The sequence below is a fragment of the Nansenia antarctica genome, assembly GCF_963989245.1.
Source record: "Nansenia antarctica genome assembly, chromosome: 5".
In the NCBI taxonomy this organism is placed as follows: Eukaryota; Metazoa; Chordata; class Actinopteri; order Argentiniformes; family Microstomatidae; genus Nansenia; species Nansenia antarctica.
In genome coordinates, this window is record NC_137690.1 from 15,564,288 (window position 1) to 15,583,251 (window position 18,964).

General features: G+C 41.8%; 3 gene segments (V, D, J or C); all 3 read left to right on the forward strand.

Moving 5' to 3' along the window:
* The first annotated feature begins 142 nt into the window (after positions 1-142).
* LOC308157782 (immunoglobulin heavy variable 3-23-like) lies at positions 143-5,961 on the forward strand. The segment is given in 4 exons: positions 143-194; positions 328-402; positions 4,210-4,306; positions 5,745-5,961.
* Positions 5,962-8,304: 2,343 nt separating this feature from the next.
* Positions 8,305-8,837, forward strand: LOC308157783 (immunoglobulin heavy variable 4-38-2-like). The segment is given in 2 exons: positions 8,305-8,353; positions 8,509-8,837.
* A 4,067-nt stretch (positions 8,838-12,904) lies between these two features.
* Positions 12,905-14,736, forward strand: LOC308157784 (immunoglobulin heavy variable 3-30-3-like). The segment is given in 3 exons: positions 12,905-12,953; positions 13,109-13,183; positions 14,426-14,736.
* The last annotated feature ends 4,228 nt before the right edge of the window (positions 14,737-18,964 follow it).

Here is an 18,964-nt window from a genome sequence, read left to right on the forward strand (position 1 = left end):
AATAAAAGCTGATACTGCCCATTCTCTCCACCATGCAAAGTCATACATCTCATCTATCTGTATAAAGAGGAGTGTCTGTCTATCTTCCACTCAACTGGAGAAGAGAAGAGCAGCTCTCACCAGTTCATCTTCAACACCAACCATGTTCCCTGCATCTCTGCTGCTGCTGCTGCTGCTGCTGGCAGCTGTGTCCTGTGAGTCTCTCTGTTCAACTTAACGGAGACCTATAATCAAATGTGTCAATAACGGTAAAAACCTCATTAGGTTAGGTGTGCTTATGAATGAACTGTTCATGATGTGTTTTAATGTTATATTTTCTCTGTGCAGGGGTTCACTGTGATGTTGAGCTCATCCAGTCTGGCCCTGTGGTCGCCAAGCCTGGAGAGTCTCTCACCATCTCCTGTAAATTCTCTGGGTTCTCAATCTCATCTTATTGTCTACATTGGATACGACAGATGGAGGGCAAAACACTTGAATACATTGGCTATACATGTGGAAGTAGCCAACTTACTGTAGACTCACTCAAGAACAAGATCAGCTCCAGTTATGACAGCGCCAGCAGCACTGTGCTTCTACAAGGGAAGAGCTTTCAGACTGAAGACACAGCTGTGTATTACTGTGCTCGACAGCCACAGTGACACAAACAACCCTCAGACCCCTACAAAAACCCCTGTCACCTGAAAGTACGCCCATCAACCAAAAAGGGGCGACCTTTGTCTTTTAATGAAATTCCAGTCCATTATAAAGCCGGAGGTCACATGACCTATGTTACTGACTATGAGAACTGACGCAGACCATAATGCCAAATAAAGTATCAACACATTATTATGATAGGAAGTCACCACCAGTCACCTCTGGAGAGGCACGGTTTGGGGACAACTATGGGGGATCACATGTATCTGTCCTGCCTCTAGGGGGCAGGCTACGCTAAGGTTTACCAACGGTTCATTAAATAGAGAGGATTCTAGAGGGATTGATTCAGAGATGTGTTCACGTGCTTTCTCTGACACACGTTTGATGATCCCCATTGTAATTCCCCCTGAAGCTGTTGTTGCCAATGAGAATAATACTGTACGTTGTCACTCAACATAACTTGTCAAACGAAAGGTAAAGACTCATTCAACAGTATGTCTTCATAGTACAGCGTCTGGTTGCAAACAGTCGCTGCGCAATTCGACCGAGCATTGAACTTGCGACCTCTGACTTGCCGACACATGACTGTCACATGACTGTCTCCTCAAATACCCGATGTAAACCAGCTACGCTATGGAAAACGTGATGGTGGGTGTATTTGAACTTGAGGAGTGACATCTCAACATGACATGAAACCACTGTGAGGAATTCTACAGCATTTTGTAAAAGCCTCATGTGATTGGTCGTCTCTCCCAGTGAGGAGGAGCTCATGCAAACCTCTCCCATCCTCCATCTTTATGTATCTGTCTGTTGAAGGATCTGTGGACTGTCTGAACTACTATTAAGAGAACTCAACAACTCACCATGTTTCCTACCGCAGCACTCCTCTTCCTGACAGCCTATCTAACAGGTGAGGAGATTTGATAAGAGACAAATTGACACTTCACAAAAAATGTTGTTCTAACCTTGACATTGCCTATGTAATCTGTCTTCAGGTGTTCAAGGCCAGACACTGATTGAGTCTGAACCAGTGGTTAAAAAGCCTGGAGAATCCCACAAACTGACCTGTACAGCCTCTGGGTTCACATTCAGTAGCTACGAGATGAATTGGATCAGACAGGCTCCCGGGAAAGGACTGGAGTGGATTTCCTATGTGCATCCTAGTGTTAGCACTGCTATCTACTACTCCCAGTCAGTCCAGGGCAGGTTCACCATCTCCAGAGACAATAACAAGGAGCAGGTGTATCTCCAGATGAACAGCCTGAAGACTGAAGACTCTGCTGTTTATTATTGTGCCAGATACCCACAGCGACACAGGAGGCTGCAGAGTCGTACAAGCACTGATCAAGCACATCTCTCCCTGTGAGAGTCACTGAGACAAGTCTATTCTCTACCCTCTGTCTGCATCATCCCCATTTCAACATCAACAGTCTGAGAGAACAAGAGAGAAACACGTCAGGCTCTCAGTTATGACCCATACTGTGTATGAGAACTCAGCATATAAAACAAATCAAACATATCTGATAATTCTATGAGATTATTGACACCCTCATTTCAACTTCACCCACCCAAAATTAGAAGGGAGTGACCTACATCTACAAAAGGAAGATCTGAAATGAAGAGTCATGTGTATCAAGTCAATATCGAGGTCAGAGAAGCATTCATCATTCATTCACTCACTTAACTCAATTTGATATTGATATGTAGAGCTTTGTTTTTGTATTATACCCGCATTGAACCAAATGTTGAATTTACTTCAAAACATTATCAAGATGTTATTCTGATTTTACAATAGATGCTGGTTGATGTATTCCTTCTAACAGGACTTCATATTATCCTTCTACTAAACTTCTATCTGAATCCAATACCAGTTGTTAATTCACCTCCATGTATACCAGCTCTTTTATCTCTATGTAAAGTACCACCAGCCTTTTAATGGGTCATTATTCAGGACATACAGTATGGACCAGGTCTCTAACTCTGACTCTCTTTATCTCTCTGTGACCGTCCCACCCTGTGAGGAGGAGTCAATGCAAAACTCTGATCTCCTCCATCTCTACTTCTGTCACTGCAGAGAGGAGGAGAGGGACTGAAGCACTGACTAGACTGAGGAACAGACACACACCACCACTACCAACACTTCATCATGACATTTACTGTTGTGCTTCTACTCATGACACTGGTCTTGATAGGTGAACACTTCTAACACTTATTCTATTACAACAGATTGTTGTGTTTGATTTGTCCAGGGACATGCTGACATGACTTTGTCTCCACAGGTGTTCAGAGTCAGACAATCACACAATCTGAACCAGTGGTTAAAAAGCCTGGAGAATCCCTCAAACTGACCTGTACAGCCTCTGGGTTAAACATGGCTAACCATTGGATGGCTTGGATCAGACAGGCTCCTGGGAAAGGACTTGAGTGGCTGGCGTCTCAGCACAGCAGCAATATCTACTACTCCCAGTCAGTCCAGGGTCGGTTCACCATCTCCAGAGACAATAACAAGGAGCAGGTGTATATCCAGATGAACAGCCTGAAGACTGAAGACTCTGCTGTTTATTATTGTGCCAGAGACCCACAGTGACACAGGAGGCTGCAGAGTCGTACAAGAAGTGATCAAGCACATCTCTCCCTGTGAGAGTCAATGAGACTGTTTTCCACTCTGTCAACATCACCCATATGTCAACATCACCCATATGTCAACACCATGTCACTACTGTTCATGATTAGTAGTAAAATACATACAGTATAAATTACGAATGGGTACAAATATAATATGTTTAATCAGACAAAAACAAACAGGGATAATCATATAATGTGAATACAATCTCTTACCAAGGTCTCACTCGCCAACCTCCCAGATCACTTTCATGCCATAGTCACACACACACACATTGAATTCCCAATACTGTAAGCACTGAATCTTATGAGAACGTTATTGTCTCAAAATGTTTATGATATACCTATATAATAGTTTACTTGTATTTCAAATGTTCATAATCCCATACATATATACAATTATGCTTCAATTCGACCAACGAGAGAGTCTCTACGTGTTAGGTAACCTTCAACTTTGTTGCAGTTGCAACTCTAATGGATGAATTAGAAACCCACATTTGCCAAGTAAATATCTTAGTTGTCTTGGGCCATGAGTAAACCACCTCAGCAACAGCTTTGAACACAATCATTTGTAGCATATCAGGAAAAAAAATCGCATTAGAAATAAATAAATGAATAAAATGAAGTACATTTAAAATATAATGTTAATATAATTTATACATATTTAATGTAATTTACATGCTACGCAGCATTCCTATATCACGTGTTTTTGTTTACAATAACACTTACAGCTTGGTTACATATTGAATTCAATGCTCATTTAGAGATTTGATTATGTATTAACATTGCTGCCCTCAAGTTTTGTATACGATTCCTGCTATCCCTCAACTGTGTGTATTAAGTTGCTAACCATAAGTGCAAATAAAAGCTGATACTGCCCATTCTCTCCACTATGCAAAGTCATACATCTCATCTATCTGTATAAAGAGGAGTGTCTGTCTATCTTCCACTCAGCTGTAGAAGAGAAGAGCAGCTCTCACCAGTTCATCTTCAACACCAACCATGTTCCCTGCATCTCTGCTGCTGCTGCTGCTGCTGGCAGCTGCGTCCTGTAAGTCCTTCTTGATTGTGGAGTTTGAAAACTAACTTCTGACAAATGACACAAACATGTTATTTCTATCAGTGTTCTCAGCTAGCCACATTATCTTTTGTGTTTCCTCTATGGAACATTGAAGTTGTTTTAATGTGTCTGTTTTCCATGAACAGATGTGCACTGTGGTCTTGAACTCACCCAGCCAGACTCTGTGGTAGTAAAGCCTGGAGAGACTCTGAGCCTCACCTGTAAGGTCTCTGGGTATTCTCTGACTGATAGCAGCAACGTGTTTGGAATAGCTTGGATAAGGCATGCTGCAGGTAAAGCTCTGGAGTGGATTTGGACTATCTATTATGATGGAAGCTCCAATTCTCATAGTTCCTTAACAGACAGGTTCACTGTCACCAGAGACGCTTCCAGCAGCACAGTGACTTTAAAAGGACAGAGCCTCCAGACTGGAGACACAGCTGTGTATTACTGTGCTAGACGCCCTCCACAGTGATCCAAACCAATGAGAGACCTGTACAAAAACCCCAGTGAATAAAACACAAGCACAATGGTACAGTATGAACACAACTGTGAGAAGAAAAAGTAAGCAACATTATTCCACATTCATCTGACTAAAGCAGTTTTAAAGATTATTCATTCATACAATATAGGCTATGACATACGCTAAATAAGCAATATCATGGTCCACGTCATCAAACAGAGACGTGTGAAACAAATAAGTCATCCCAAGTGAGTCAATCAAACACACAGCATTATGCAATACACCACCACCAAATATGGAGCAACAATGTCCGACCATTTAAAAGTTAAACATAGCAAAACAAGCATTGTTTTCCCAACAGACATTTTACAGAACTGCAGAAGGCGGATTAGCAAACCAAATGATACAATAAATAGAAACATGACTATATTGTACCACCAGGACACATTACTTTGGCCATTTGTTCTGACTTTCAACATCGCCTTCAAGAGACATAACATGTGTGAATATATCTGAATAGAATACATGATACCAGAGAGATAGTGGGAGAGTGAAGGAACAGATCAGAGTATCTCTATCTCTCAGTCCCTGTTTCAGCCTCTAGAGGGCGGCATATGCAAAGTCCTCCTCCCCTTTTATCCCTTTATAATCAGACACTCAGCTCTGGTCTTCATTCTCGGCAGCTTGGACTGACGTTACAGCAAGTCCTGAACAAACTATCACTGAGCAGTGAACATGAGGACTGTCTGGAGTTTAGTTTTCATGGTGGTGTCCATACACAGTAAGTGTTCATGTGTTGTGTTTACTTGAATGTCTCTTGAATACCGGACATTTCAGAGTCTTTTCTTATTTTTGTCATTGCATTTCCACAGGTGTTCATGGTCAGACAATAACACAGTCTGACCCAGTAGTTAAAAAGCCTGGAGAATCCCACAAACTCACCTGTACATATAACTTTGGTGGCAGCAATTACCAGATGGCTTGGATCAGGCAGGCTCCTGGGAAAGGACTGGAGTGGATCTCTACAAGCGATGGTAGTGGTGGTAGCACTTACTACTCCCAGTCAGTCAAGGGTCGGTTCACCATCTCCAGAGACAATAACAAGCAGCAGGTGTATCTCCAGATGAACAGCCTGAAGACTGAAGACTCTGCTGTTTATTATTGTGCCAGAGACCCACAGTGACACAGGAGGCTGCAGAGTCGTACAAGAAGTGATCAAGCACATCTCTCCTTGTGAGTCACTGAGACAAGTCTATTCTCTACCCTCTGTCTGCATCATCCCCATTTCAACACCAACAGTCTGAGAGAACAAGAGAGAAACACGCCAGGCTCTCAGTTATGACCCATACTGTGTATGAGAACTCAGCATATAAAACAAATCAAACATATCTGCCAATTCTATGAGATTATTGACATCCTCATTTCAACTTCACCCACCCAAAATTAGAAGGGAGTGACCTACATCTACAAAAGGAAGATCTGAAATGAAGAGTCATGTGTATCATAGTTACAAAGTCAATATCGAGGTCAGAGAAGCATTCATCATTCATTCACTCACTTAACTCAATTTGATATTGATATGTAGAGCTTTGTTTTTGTATTATACCTGCATTGAACCAAATGTTGAATTTACTTCAAAACATTATCAAGATGTTATTCTGATTTTACAATAGATGCTGGTTAATGTATTCCTTCTAACAGGAATTCATATTATCCTTCTACTAAACATCTATCTGAATCCAATACAAGTTGTTAATTCACCTCCTTGTATACCAGCTCTTTTATCTCTATGTAAAGTACCACCAGCCTTTTAATGGGTCATTATTCAGGACATACAGTATGGACCAGGTCTCTAACTCTGACTCTCTTTATCTCTCTGTGACCGTCCCACCCTGTGAGGAGGAGTCAATGCAAAACTCTGATCCCCTCCATCTCTACTTCTGTCACTGCAGAGAGGAGGAGAGGGACTGAAGCACTGACTAGACTGAGGAACAGACACACACCACCACTACCAACACTTCATCATGACATTTACTGTTGTGCTTCTACTCATGACACTGGTCTTGATAGGTGAACACTTCTAACACTTGTTCTATTACAGCAGATTGTTGTGTTTGATTTGTCCAGGGACATGCTGACATGACTTTGTCTCCACAGGTGTTCAGAGTCAGACAATCACACAGTCTGAACCAGTGGTTAAAAAGCCTGGAGAATCCCACAAACTGACCTGTACAGCCTCTGGGTTAAACATGGCTAACAATTGGATGGCTTGGATCAGACAGGCTCCTGGGAAAGGACTGGAGTGGCTGGCGTCTCATTACAGCAGCCATATCTACTACTCCCAGTCAGTCCAGGGTCGGTTCACCATCTCCAGAGACAATAACAAGGAACAGGTGTATCTCCAGATGAACAGCCTGAAGACTGAAGACTCTGCTGTTTATTATTGTGCCAGAGACCCACAGTGACACAGGAGGCTGCAGAGTCGTACAAGAACTGATCAAGCACATCTCTCCTTGTGAGAGTCACTGAGACTGTGCTCCACTCTGTCAACATCACCCATATATCAACATCACCCATATGTCAACATCACCAATATGTCAACACCATGTCACAACTGTTCATGATTAGCAGTAAAATACATACAGTATAAATTATGAATGAGTACAAATATAATATGTTTAATCAGGCAAAAACAAACAGGGATAATCATATAATGTGAATACAAAACTCTTACCAAGGTCTCACTCACCAACCTCCCAGATCACTTTCATGCCATAGAGTCACACACACACATATTCAATTCCCAATACTGTAAGCACTAAATCTTATGAGAACGTTATTGTCATATCTCAAAATGTTTATGATATACCTATATAATAGTTTACTTGTATTTCAAAGGTTCATAATCCCATACATATATACAATTATGCTTCAATTCGACCAATGAGAGAGTCTCTGAGTGTTAGGTAACCTTCAACTTTGTTGCAGTTGCAACTCTAATTGATGAATTAGAAACCCACATTTGCCAAGTAAATATCTTAGTTGTCTTGGGCCATGAGTAAACCACCTCAGCAACAGCTTTGAACACAATCATTTGTAGCATATCTGGAAAAAAATCCCATTAGAAATAAATAAATGAATGAAATAAAGTACATTTAAAATATAATGTTAATATAATTTATAAATATTTCATATAATTTACATGCTACGCAGCATTCCTACATCACATGTTTTTGTTAACAATAACACTTACAGGTTGGTTACATATTGAATTCAATGCTCATTTAGAGATTTGATTATGTATTAACATTGCTGGCCTCAAGTTTTTTATACGATTCCTGCTATCCCTCAACTGTGTGTATTAAGTTGCTAACCATAAGTGCAAATAAAAGCTGATACTGCCCATTCTCTCCACTATGCAAAGTCATACATCTCATCTATCTGTATAAAGAGGAGTGTCTGTCTATCTTCCACTCAGTTGGAGAAGAGAAGAGCAGCTCTCACCAGTTCATCTTCAACACCAACCATGTTCCCTGCATCTCTGCTGCTGCTGCTGCTGCTGGCAGCTGCGTCCTGTAAGTCCTTCTTGATGTTGGAGTTTGAAAACTAACTTCTGACAAATGACACAAACATGTTATTTCTATCAGTGGCCTCAGCTAGCCACATTATCTTTTGTGTTTCCTCTATGGAACATTGACGTTGTTTTAATGTGTCTGTTTTCCATGAACAGATGTGCACTGTGGTCTTGAACTCACCCAGCCAGACTCTGTGGTAGTAAAGCCTGGAGAGACTCTGAGCCTCACCTGTAAGGTCTCTGGGTATTCTCTGACTGATAGCAGCAACGTGTTTGGAATAGCTTGGATAAGGCATCCTGCAGGTAAAGCTCTGGAGTGGATTGGCACGATATATCATGATGGAGACCTGCGCTACAAAGATTCACTGAAAAACAAATTCAGCATCACCAGAGACGCTTCCAGCAGCACAGTGACTTTAAAAGGACAGAGCCTCCAGACTGGAGACACAGCTGTGTATTACTGTGCTAGACGCCCTCCACAGTGATCCAAACCAATGAGAGACCTGTACAAAAACCCCAGTGAATAAAACACAAGCACAATGGTACAGTATGAACACAACTGTGAGAAGAAAAAGTAAGCAACATTATTCCACATTCATCTGACTAAAGCAGTTTTAAAGATTATTCATTCATACAATATAGGCTATGACATACGCTAAATAAGCAATATCATGGTCCACGTCATCAAACAGAGACGTGTGAAACAAATACGTCATCCCAAGTGAGTCAATCAAACACACAGCATTATGCAATACACCACCACCAAATATGGAGCAACAATGTCCGACAATTTAAAAGTTAAACATAGCAAAACAAGCATTGTTTTCCCAACAGACATTTTACAGAACTGCAGAAGGCGGATTAGCAAACCAAATGATACAATAAATAGAAACATGACTATATTGTACCACCAGGACACGTTACTTTGGCCATTTGTTCTGACTTTCAACATCGCCTTCAAGAGACATAACATGTGTGAATATATCTGAATAGAATACATGATACCAGACAGATAGTGGGAGAGTGAAGGAACAGATCAGAGTATCTCTCCCTCTCAGTCCCTGTTTCAGCCTCTAGAGGGCGGCATATGCAAAGTCCTCCTCCCCTTCATCCCTTTATAATCAGACACTCAGCTCTGGTCTTCATTCTCAGCAGCTTGGACTGACGTTACAGCAAGTCCTGAACAAACTATCACTGAGCAGTGAACATGAGGACTGTCTGGAGTTTAGTTCTCATGGTGGTGTCCACTCTGTGTGCGTGTTATACGTGTTATACAAATGATGATAAATCGTTGGTTCAATATGTGTTGTTTTATCTCCACAGGTGTCCAGGGTCAGACACTGACTGAGTCTGAACCAGTGGTTAAAAAGCCTGGAGAATCCCACAAACTGACCTGTACAGCCTCTGGGTTCACATTCACTAGCTATTACATGAGACAGGCTCCTGGGAAAGGACTGGAGTGGATCTCTAATATGCATCCTAGTGTTAGCACTGCTATCTACTACTCCCAGTCAGTCCAGGGTCGGTTCACCATCTCCAGAGACAATAACAAACAGCAGGTGTATCTCCAGATGAACAGCCATACAGTATGGACCAGGTCTCTAACTCTGACTCTCTTTATCTCTCTGTGACCGTCCCACCCTGTGAGGAGGAGTCAATGCAAAACTCTGATCTCCTCCATCTCTACTTCTGTCACTGCAGAGAGGAGGAGAGGGACTGAAGCACTGACTAGACTGAGGAACAGACACACACCACCACTACCAACACTTCATCATGACATTTACTGTTGTGCTTCTACTCATGACACTGGTCTTGATAGGTGAACACTTCTAACACTTATTCTATTACAACAGATTGTTGTGTTTGATTTGTCCAGGGACATGCTGACATGACTTTGTCTCCACAGGTGTTCAGAGTCAGACAATCACACAGTCTGAACCAGTGGTTAAAAAGCCTGGAGAATCCCACAAACTGACCTGTACAGCCTCTGGGTTAAACATGGCTGGCAATTGGATGGCTTGGATCAGACAGGCTCCTGGGAAAGGACTGGAATGGATCTCTATTATGCATCCTAGTACTAGCACTTCTATCTACTACTCCCAGTCAGTCAAGGGCAGGTTCACCATCTCCAGAGACAATAACAAGGAGCAGGTGTATCTCCAGATGAACAGCCTGAAGACTGAAGACTCTGCTGTTTATTATTGTGCCAGAGACCCACAGTGACACAGGAGGCTGCAGAGTCGTACAAGAACTGATCAAGCACATCTCTCCCTGTGAGAGTCACTGAGACAAGTCTATTCTCTACCCTCTGTCTGCATCATCCCCATTTCAACACCAACAGTCTGAGAGAACAAGAGAGAAACACTTCAGGATCTCAGTTATGACCCATACTGTGTATGAGAACTCAGCATAAAAAACAAATCAAACATATCTGATAATTCTATGAGATTATTGACATCCTCATTTCAACTTCACTCACCCAAAATTAGAAGGGAGTGACCTACATCTACAAAAGGAAGATCTGAAATGAAGAGTCATGTGTATCATAGTTACAAAGTCAATATCGAGGTCAGAGAAGCATTCATCATTCATTCACTCACTTAACTCATTTTGATATTGATATGTAGAGCTTTGTTTTTGTATTATACCCGCATTGAACCAAATGTTGAATTTACTTCAAAACATTATCAAGTTGTTATTCTGATTTTACAATAGATGCTGGTTGATGTATTCCTTCTAGCATGAATTCATATTATCCTTCTACTAAACATCTATCTGAATCCAATACAAGTTGTTAATTCACCTCCTTGTATACCAGCTCTTTTATCTCTATGTAAAGTACCACCAGCCTTTTAATGGGTCATTATTCAGGACATACAGTATGGACCAGGTCTCTAACTCTGACTCTCTTTATCTCTCTGTGACCGTCCCACCCTGTGAGGAGGAGTCAATGCAAAACTCTGATCTCCTCCATCTCTACTTCTGTCACTGCAGAGAGGAGGAGAGGGACTGAAGCACTGACTAGACTGAGGAACAGACACACACCACCACTACCAACACTTCATCATGACATTTACTGATGTGTTTCTACTCATGACACTGGTCTTGATAGGTGAACACTTCTAACACTTATTCTATTACAACAGATTGATGTGTTTGATTTGTCCAGGGACATGCTGACATGACTTTGTCTCCACAGGTGTTCAGAGTCAGACAATCACACAGTCTGAACCAGTGCTTAAAAAGCCTGGAGAATCCCACAAACTGACCTGTACAGCCTCTGGGTTAAGCATGAGTAGCTACTGGATGGCTTGGATCAGACAGGCTCCTGGGAAAGGACTGGAGTGGCTGGCGTCTCAGCACAGCAGCACCATCAGCTACTCCCAGTCAGTCAAGGGTCGGTTCACCATCTCCAGAGACGATAACAAGGAGCAGGTGTATCTCCAGATGAACAGCCTGAAGACTGAAGACTCTGCTGTTTATTATTGTGCCAGAGACCCACAGTGACACAGGAGGCTGCAGAGTCGTACAAGAACTGATCAAGCACATCTCTCCCTGTGAGAGTCACTGAGACTGTGCTCCCCTCTGTCAACATCACCCATATGTCAACATCACCCATATGTCAACACCATGTCACAACTGTTCATGATTAGCAGTAAAATACATATAGTATAAATTACGAATGAGTACAAATATAATATGTTTAATCAGGCAAAAACAAACAGGGATAATCATATAATGTGAATACAAAACTCTTACCAAGGTCTCACTCACCAACCTCCCAGATCACTTTCATGCCATAGAGTCACACACACAAATATTAAATTCCCAATACTGTAAGCACTAAATCTTATGAGAACGTTATTGTCATATCTCAAAATGTTTATGATATACCTATATAATAGTTTACTTGTATTTCAAAGGTTCATAATCCCATACATATATACAATTATGCTTCAATTCGACCAATGAGAGAGTCTCTGAGTGTTAGGTAACCTTCAACTTTGTTGCAGTTGCAACTCTAATGGATGAATTAGAAACCCACATTTGCCAAGTAAATATCTTAGTTGTCTTGGGCCATGAGTAAACCACCTCAGCAACAGCTTTGAACACAATCATTTGTAGCATATCAGGAAAAAAAATCGCATTAGAAATAAATAAATGAATAAAATGAAGTACATTTAAAATATAATGTTAATATAATTTATACATATTTAATGTAATTTACATGCTACGCAGCATTCCTATATCACGTGTTTTTGTTTACAATAACACTTACAGCTTGGTTACATATTGAATTCAATGCTCATTTAGAGATTTGATTATGTATTAACATTGCTGCCCTCAAGTTTTGTATACGATTCCTGCTATCCCTCAACTGTGTGTATTAAGTTGCTAACCATAAGTGCAAATAAAAGCTGATACTGCCCATTCTCTCCACTATGCAAAGTCATACATCTCATCTATCTGTATAAAGAGGAGTGTCTGTCTATCTTCCACTCAGCTGTAGAAGAGAAGAGCAGCTCTCACCAGTTCATCTTCAACACCAACCATGTTCCCTGCATCTCTGCTGCTGCTGCTGCTGCTGGCAGCTGCGTCCTGTAAGTCCTTCTTGATGTTGGAGTTTGAAAACTAACTTCTGACAAATGACACAAACATGTTATTTCTATCCGTGTTCTCAGCTAGCCACATTATCTTTTGTGTTTCCTCTATGGAACATTGACGTTGTTTTAATGTGTCTGTTTTCCATGAACAGATGTGCACTGTGGTCTTGAACTCACCCAGCCAGACTCTGTGGTAGTAAAGCCTGGAGAGACTCTGAGCCTCACCTGTAAGGTCTCTGGGTATTCTCTGACTGATAGCAGCAACGTGTATGGAATAGCTTGGATAAGGCATGCTGCAGGAAAAGCTCTGGAGTGGATTGGCACGATATATCATGATGGAGACCTGCGCTACAAAGATTCACTGAAAAACAAATTCAGCATCACCAGAGACACTTCTAGCAGCACAGTGACTTTAAAAGGACAGAGCCTCCAGACTGGAGACACAGCTGTGTATTACTGTGCTAGACACCCTCCACAGTGATCCAAACCAATGAGAGACCTGTACATAAACCCCAGTGAATAAAACACAAGCACAATGGTACAGTATGAACACAACTGTGAGAAGAAAAAGTAAGCAACATTATTCCACATTCATCTGACTAAAGCAGTTTTAAAGATTATTCATTCATACGATATAGGCTATGACATACGCTAAATAAGCAATATCATGGTCCACATCATCAAACAGAGACGTGTAAAACAAATACGTCATCCCAAGTGAGTCAATCAAACACACAGCATCATGCAATACACCACCACCAAATATGGAGCAACAATGTCCGACAATTTAAAAGTTAAACATAGCAAAACAAGCATTGTTTTCCCAACAGACATTTTACAGAACTGCAGAAGGGGGATTAGCAAACCAAATGATACAATAAACAGAAACATGACTATATTGTACCACCAGGACACATTACTTTGGCCATTTGTTCTGACTTTCAACATCGCCTTCAAGAGACATAACATGTGTGAATATATCTGAATAGAATACATGATACCAGACAGATAGTGGGAGAGTGAAGGAACAGATCAGAGTATCTCTCCCTCTCAGTCCCTGTTTCAGCCTCTAGAGGGCGGCATATGCAAAGTCCTCCTCCCCTTCATCCCTTTATAATCAGACACTCAGCTCTGGTCTTCATTCTCAGCAGCTTGGACTGACGTTACAGCAAGTCCTGAACAAACTATCACTGAGCAGTGAACATGAGGACTGTCTGGAGTTTAGTTCTCATGGTGGTGTCCATACACAGTAAGTGAGAAGGCTGCCTGCAGACAGATTTGATCTGCCACATACTGTAGTTCAATATGACCTTTGTTACGCAACTAATGTATAAGAACATTATAGATAGATAGACTTTATTTGTCATTGTTACAGTACAGGTAACAATGACAAATACACACTGTGTGTGTGCGTGTTATACAAATTATCATAAATTGTTGGTTCAATATGTGTTGTTTTATCTCCACAGGTGTCCAGGGTCAGACACTGACTGAGTCTGAACCAGTGGTTAAAAAGCCTGGAGAATCCCACAAACTGACCTGTACAGCCTCTGGGTTAACTATCAGTGGCTACTGGATGGCTTGGATCAGAAAGGCTCCTGGGAAAGGACTGGAGTGGCTGGCGGCTCATTATGACAGCATCAACATCAACTACTCCCAGTCAGTCAAGGGTCGGTTCACCATCTCCAGAGACAATAACAAGCAGCAGGTGTATATCCAGATGAACAGCCTGAAGACTGAAGACTCTGCTGTTTATTATTGTGCCAGAGACCCACAGTGACACAGGAGGCTGCAGAGTCGTACAAGAAGTGATCAAGCACATCTCTCCCTGTGTGAGTCACTGAGACAAGTCTATTCTCTACCCTCTGTCTGCATCATCCCCATTTCAACACCAACAGTCTGAGAGAACAAGAGAGAAACACGTCAGGCTCTCAGTTATGACCCATACTGTGTATGAGAACTCAGCATATAAAACAAATCAAACATATCTGATAATTCTATGAGATTATTGACATCCTCATTTCAACTTCACTCACCCAAAATTAGAAGGGAGTGACCTACATCTACAAAAGGAAGATCTTAAATGAAGAGTCATGTGTATCATAGTTACAAAGTCAATATCCAGGTCAGAGAACCATTCATCATTCATTCACTCACTTAACTCATTTTGATATTGATACGTAGAGCTTTGTTTTTGTATTATACCTGCATTGAACCAAATGTTGAATTTACTCCTAAACATTATCAAGATGTTAGTCTGACCAGACTAACATCTTTTTAAGCCTGTCTGTTCCTTCTAACAGGAATTCATATTATCCTTCTACTAAACATCTATCTGAAGTTGTTAATTCACCTCCTTGTATACCAGCTCTTTCATCTCTTTGTAAAGTACCACCAGCCTTTTAATGGGTCATTATTCAGGACATACAGTATGGACCATGTCTCTAACTCTGACTCTCTTTATCCCTCTGTGACCGTCCCACCCTGTGAGGAGGAGTCAATGCAAAACTCTGATCTCCTCCATCTCTACTTCTGTCACTGCAGAGAGGAGGAGAGGGACTGAAGCTCTGACTAGACTGAGGAACAGACACACACCACCACTACCAACACTTCATCATGACATTTACTGTTGTGCTTCTACTCATGACACTGGTCTTGATAGGTGAACACTTCTAACACTTATTCTATTACAACAGATTGTTGTGTTTGATTTGTCCAGGGACATGCTGACATGACTTTGTCTCCACAGGTGTTCAGAGTCAGACAATCACACAGTCTGAACCAGTGGTTAAAAAGCCTGGAGAATCCCACAAACTGACCTGTACAGCCTCTGGGTTAAACATGGCTAACAATTGGATGGCTTGGATCAGACAGGCTCCTGGGAAAGGACTAGAGTGGCTGTCGTCTCATTACAGCAGCCATATCTACTACTCCCAGTCAGTCAAGGGCAGGTTCACCATCTCCAGAGACAATAACAAGGAGCAGGTGTATCTCCAGATGAACAGCCTGAAGACTGAAGACTCTGCTGTTTATTATTGTGCCAGAGACCCACAGTGACACAGGAGGCTGCAGAGTCGTACAAGAACTGATCAAGCACATCTCTCCCTGTGAGAGTCACTGAGACTGTGCTCCACTCTGTCAACATCACCTATTATGTCAACACCATGTCACAACTGTTCATGATTAGCAGTAAAATACATACAGTATAAATTATGAATGAGTACAAATATAATATATTTAGTCAGACAAAAACAAACAGGGATAATCATATAATGTGAGTACAAACTCTTACCAAGGTCTCACTCACCAACCTCCCAGATCACTTTCATGCCATAGTCACACACTGTTACAGACTTGTATGTTTTGTATTGTGTCTGTTTTTGTTTTGCTTCTGTCTGTCTCCCCCTAGGACGAGGTGAAGTGGTTCTGTCGTGCCAAAACCTGCCGCTTGCCAAAAGCTGCCGGGGGTGCGGCCTAACGCGTCACGACCAGCTGGCACGCGCACGTTAAAAAGCCGGATAAGGTCTACAGGTCTACACGGTCATTTTAAGCCGTCGACCAGCCCTCTACGACCACGGGAAGTCATGTTAAAAGTGAAGATACTTCTGTTAAACTAAGCTAAGCTAAACATCGCTAATCGCTAACTCCCTCCTGGGCCTTAAAGTGACTAGTAATAACGTTGTGAAAAAAACCGTCAGATCAGATAGATATAAGGGTTATTTTGATAAACCGGATACATTTTGTGAATATATATGGTTACTTTCTCGCCTCGGAGGTTTCAAAAACACTAGACTGACGTCACAGTCGCCAGCTGGTCGTGACGCGTGCGCGTGCCAGCTGGTCGTGACGCGTTAGGCCGCACCCCCGGCAGCTTTTGGCAGCGGCAGGTTTTGGCATGACAGCTCCTCGCCTGTTGGTTATTGGGTCCTGTCCATCATCGTTGTCTCGTCAGCCCTCACCTGTGTTCAATCAGTATCATCCCCGGTCATCCAATCCCAGAAGATCATCTCCTACTTAATATGTGTTTTGTCATGTGTAGCGAGAGAGGGAAGGGGTGGTGTTTTGTTTGACTAGTTTGTTATAGTCTGTTACCAGAAGTCGTTTCTTTGGTTCATAGCTGTTGGTTTAGTGTGTTGATGGACCCCTGTTTTCTCTTTTCCTCGCCACGGGAGAAGGGCTAGGTAAGATACCCTGGGGTATACATTACATCACATAGATAACCGCTGTCTAAAAACATTAGGTAAGAAGCGAGCGGGTTTCACGCCCCGTAGTTCTGTAGCAGGTAGTTAAGGTTCCGGGTTAGTTAGTATGTGGTATAGGTAGGTCAGAGGTGTAGGGAAGAATAGGGCTGTGTTTTGTTATTTAGTGACACCGTTCGCATGGTCCTTCTCCCTCCCTTCTCCTACCCTTTGTTAATCCCCGGTTGTTTTTGTGGTATTTCATTCCCCCCTGTTCATTGTTAATGTTATATGACTGTTGTACATAATATTTGTAAACACTTTTAATCCTTTTATCAAGGGGTTCCAGGACTGGGGATAATGTTGTGTTAATGTCCATGTCTCAAAAAATGAAAAAAGAAAGTATTTAAAAAATATGAAGAAAAGTAAATCCCAACTGAACTAATATCTCAGGGATTGCTCAAAGCACATCAACCTGTTCCCTGGCTGACACACAGAAACCAAACCCCCGACATGTACTCTACTCTCCATGTGACCGTCCCACCCTGTGAGGAGGAGTCAATGCAAAACTCTGATCTCCTCCATCTCTACTTATGTCACTGCAGAGAGGAGGAGAGGGACACACCACCACTACCAACACTTCATCATGACATTTACTGTTGTGTTTCTACTCATGACACTGGTCTTGATAGGTGAACACTTCTAACACTTATTCTATTACAACAGATTGTTGTGTTTGATTTGTCCAGGGACATGCTGACATGACTTTGTCTCCACAGGTGTTCAGAGTCAGACAATCACACAGTCTGAACCAGTGGTTAAAAAGCCTGGAGAATCCCACAAACTGACCTGTACAGCCTCTGGGTTAAACATGGCTGGCAATTGGATGGCTTGGATCAGACAGGCTCCTGGGAAAGGACTGGAGTGGATTTCATTTATGCATCCTAGTACTAGCACTCATATCTACTACTCCCAGTCAGTCAAGGGTCGGTTCACCATCTCCAGAGACGATAACAAGGAGCAGGTGTATCTCCAGATGAACAGCCTGAAGACTGAAGACTCTGCTGTTTATTATTGTGCCAGATACCCACAGCGACACAGGAGGCTGCAGAGTCGTACAAGAAGTGATCAAGCACATCTCTCCCTGTGAGAGTCACTGAGACAAGTCCATTCTCTACCCTCTGTCTGCATCATCCCCATTTCAACACCAACAGTCTGAGAGAACAAAAAAACAAAAGGAAGATCTGAAATGAAGTCATGTGTATTATAGTTATAAAGTCAATATCAAGGTCAGAGAAGCATTCATCATTCATTCACTCAATTTGGTAGGGCTTTTGTTTTATTGTTATACTTGTATTGAACCAAATGTTGAATTTACTCCAAAACATGTTTACTACAAAGATGTTATTCTGATGGTACAGTAGATGCTGGTTGATGCATTCCTGGTGTTTTAATGGCCATGCCAACATAAATCGAGCCCCGATTCACATCATACAGACCATGGGGTAGAGGAGGCTGAAAATCCAGAGATACGCGTCTATCACAAATGTACATCTGATAAGTAAGTAAGCCATCTAAGTAAGTAAGCTAGCTAACTATGATTGGAAATGAAGCATTATCCAGTCGTGGAATTGTATGTATCACTACTTTGGCTGATGTGATGTGGGGTTGTCTGCTAGAGTTAATTAGCCAAGTTACAAGCCAACTCCCCTATGGAGGAAACCAGCCTATAACATGACTAGAATTTACATAATGACAAAAGTGATTATCATGCCAAAACTCACATCGAAATATAATGCACACATGTCGAAATGCAATGCTGTATACTGC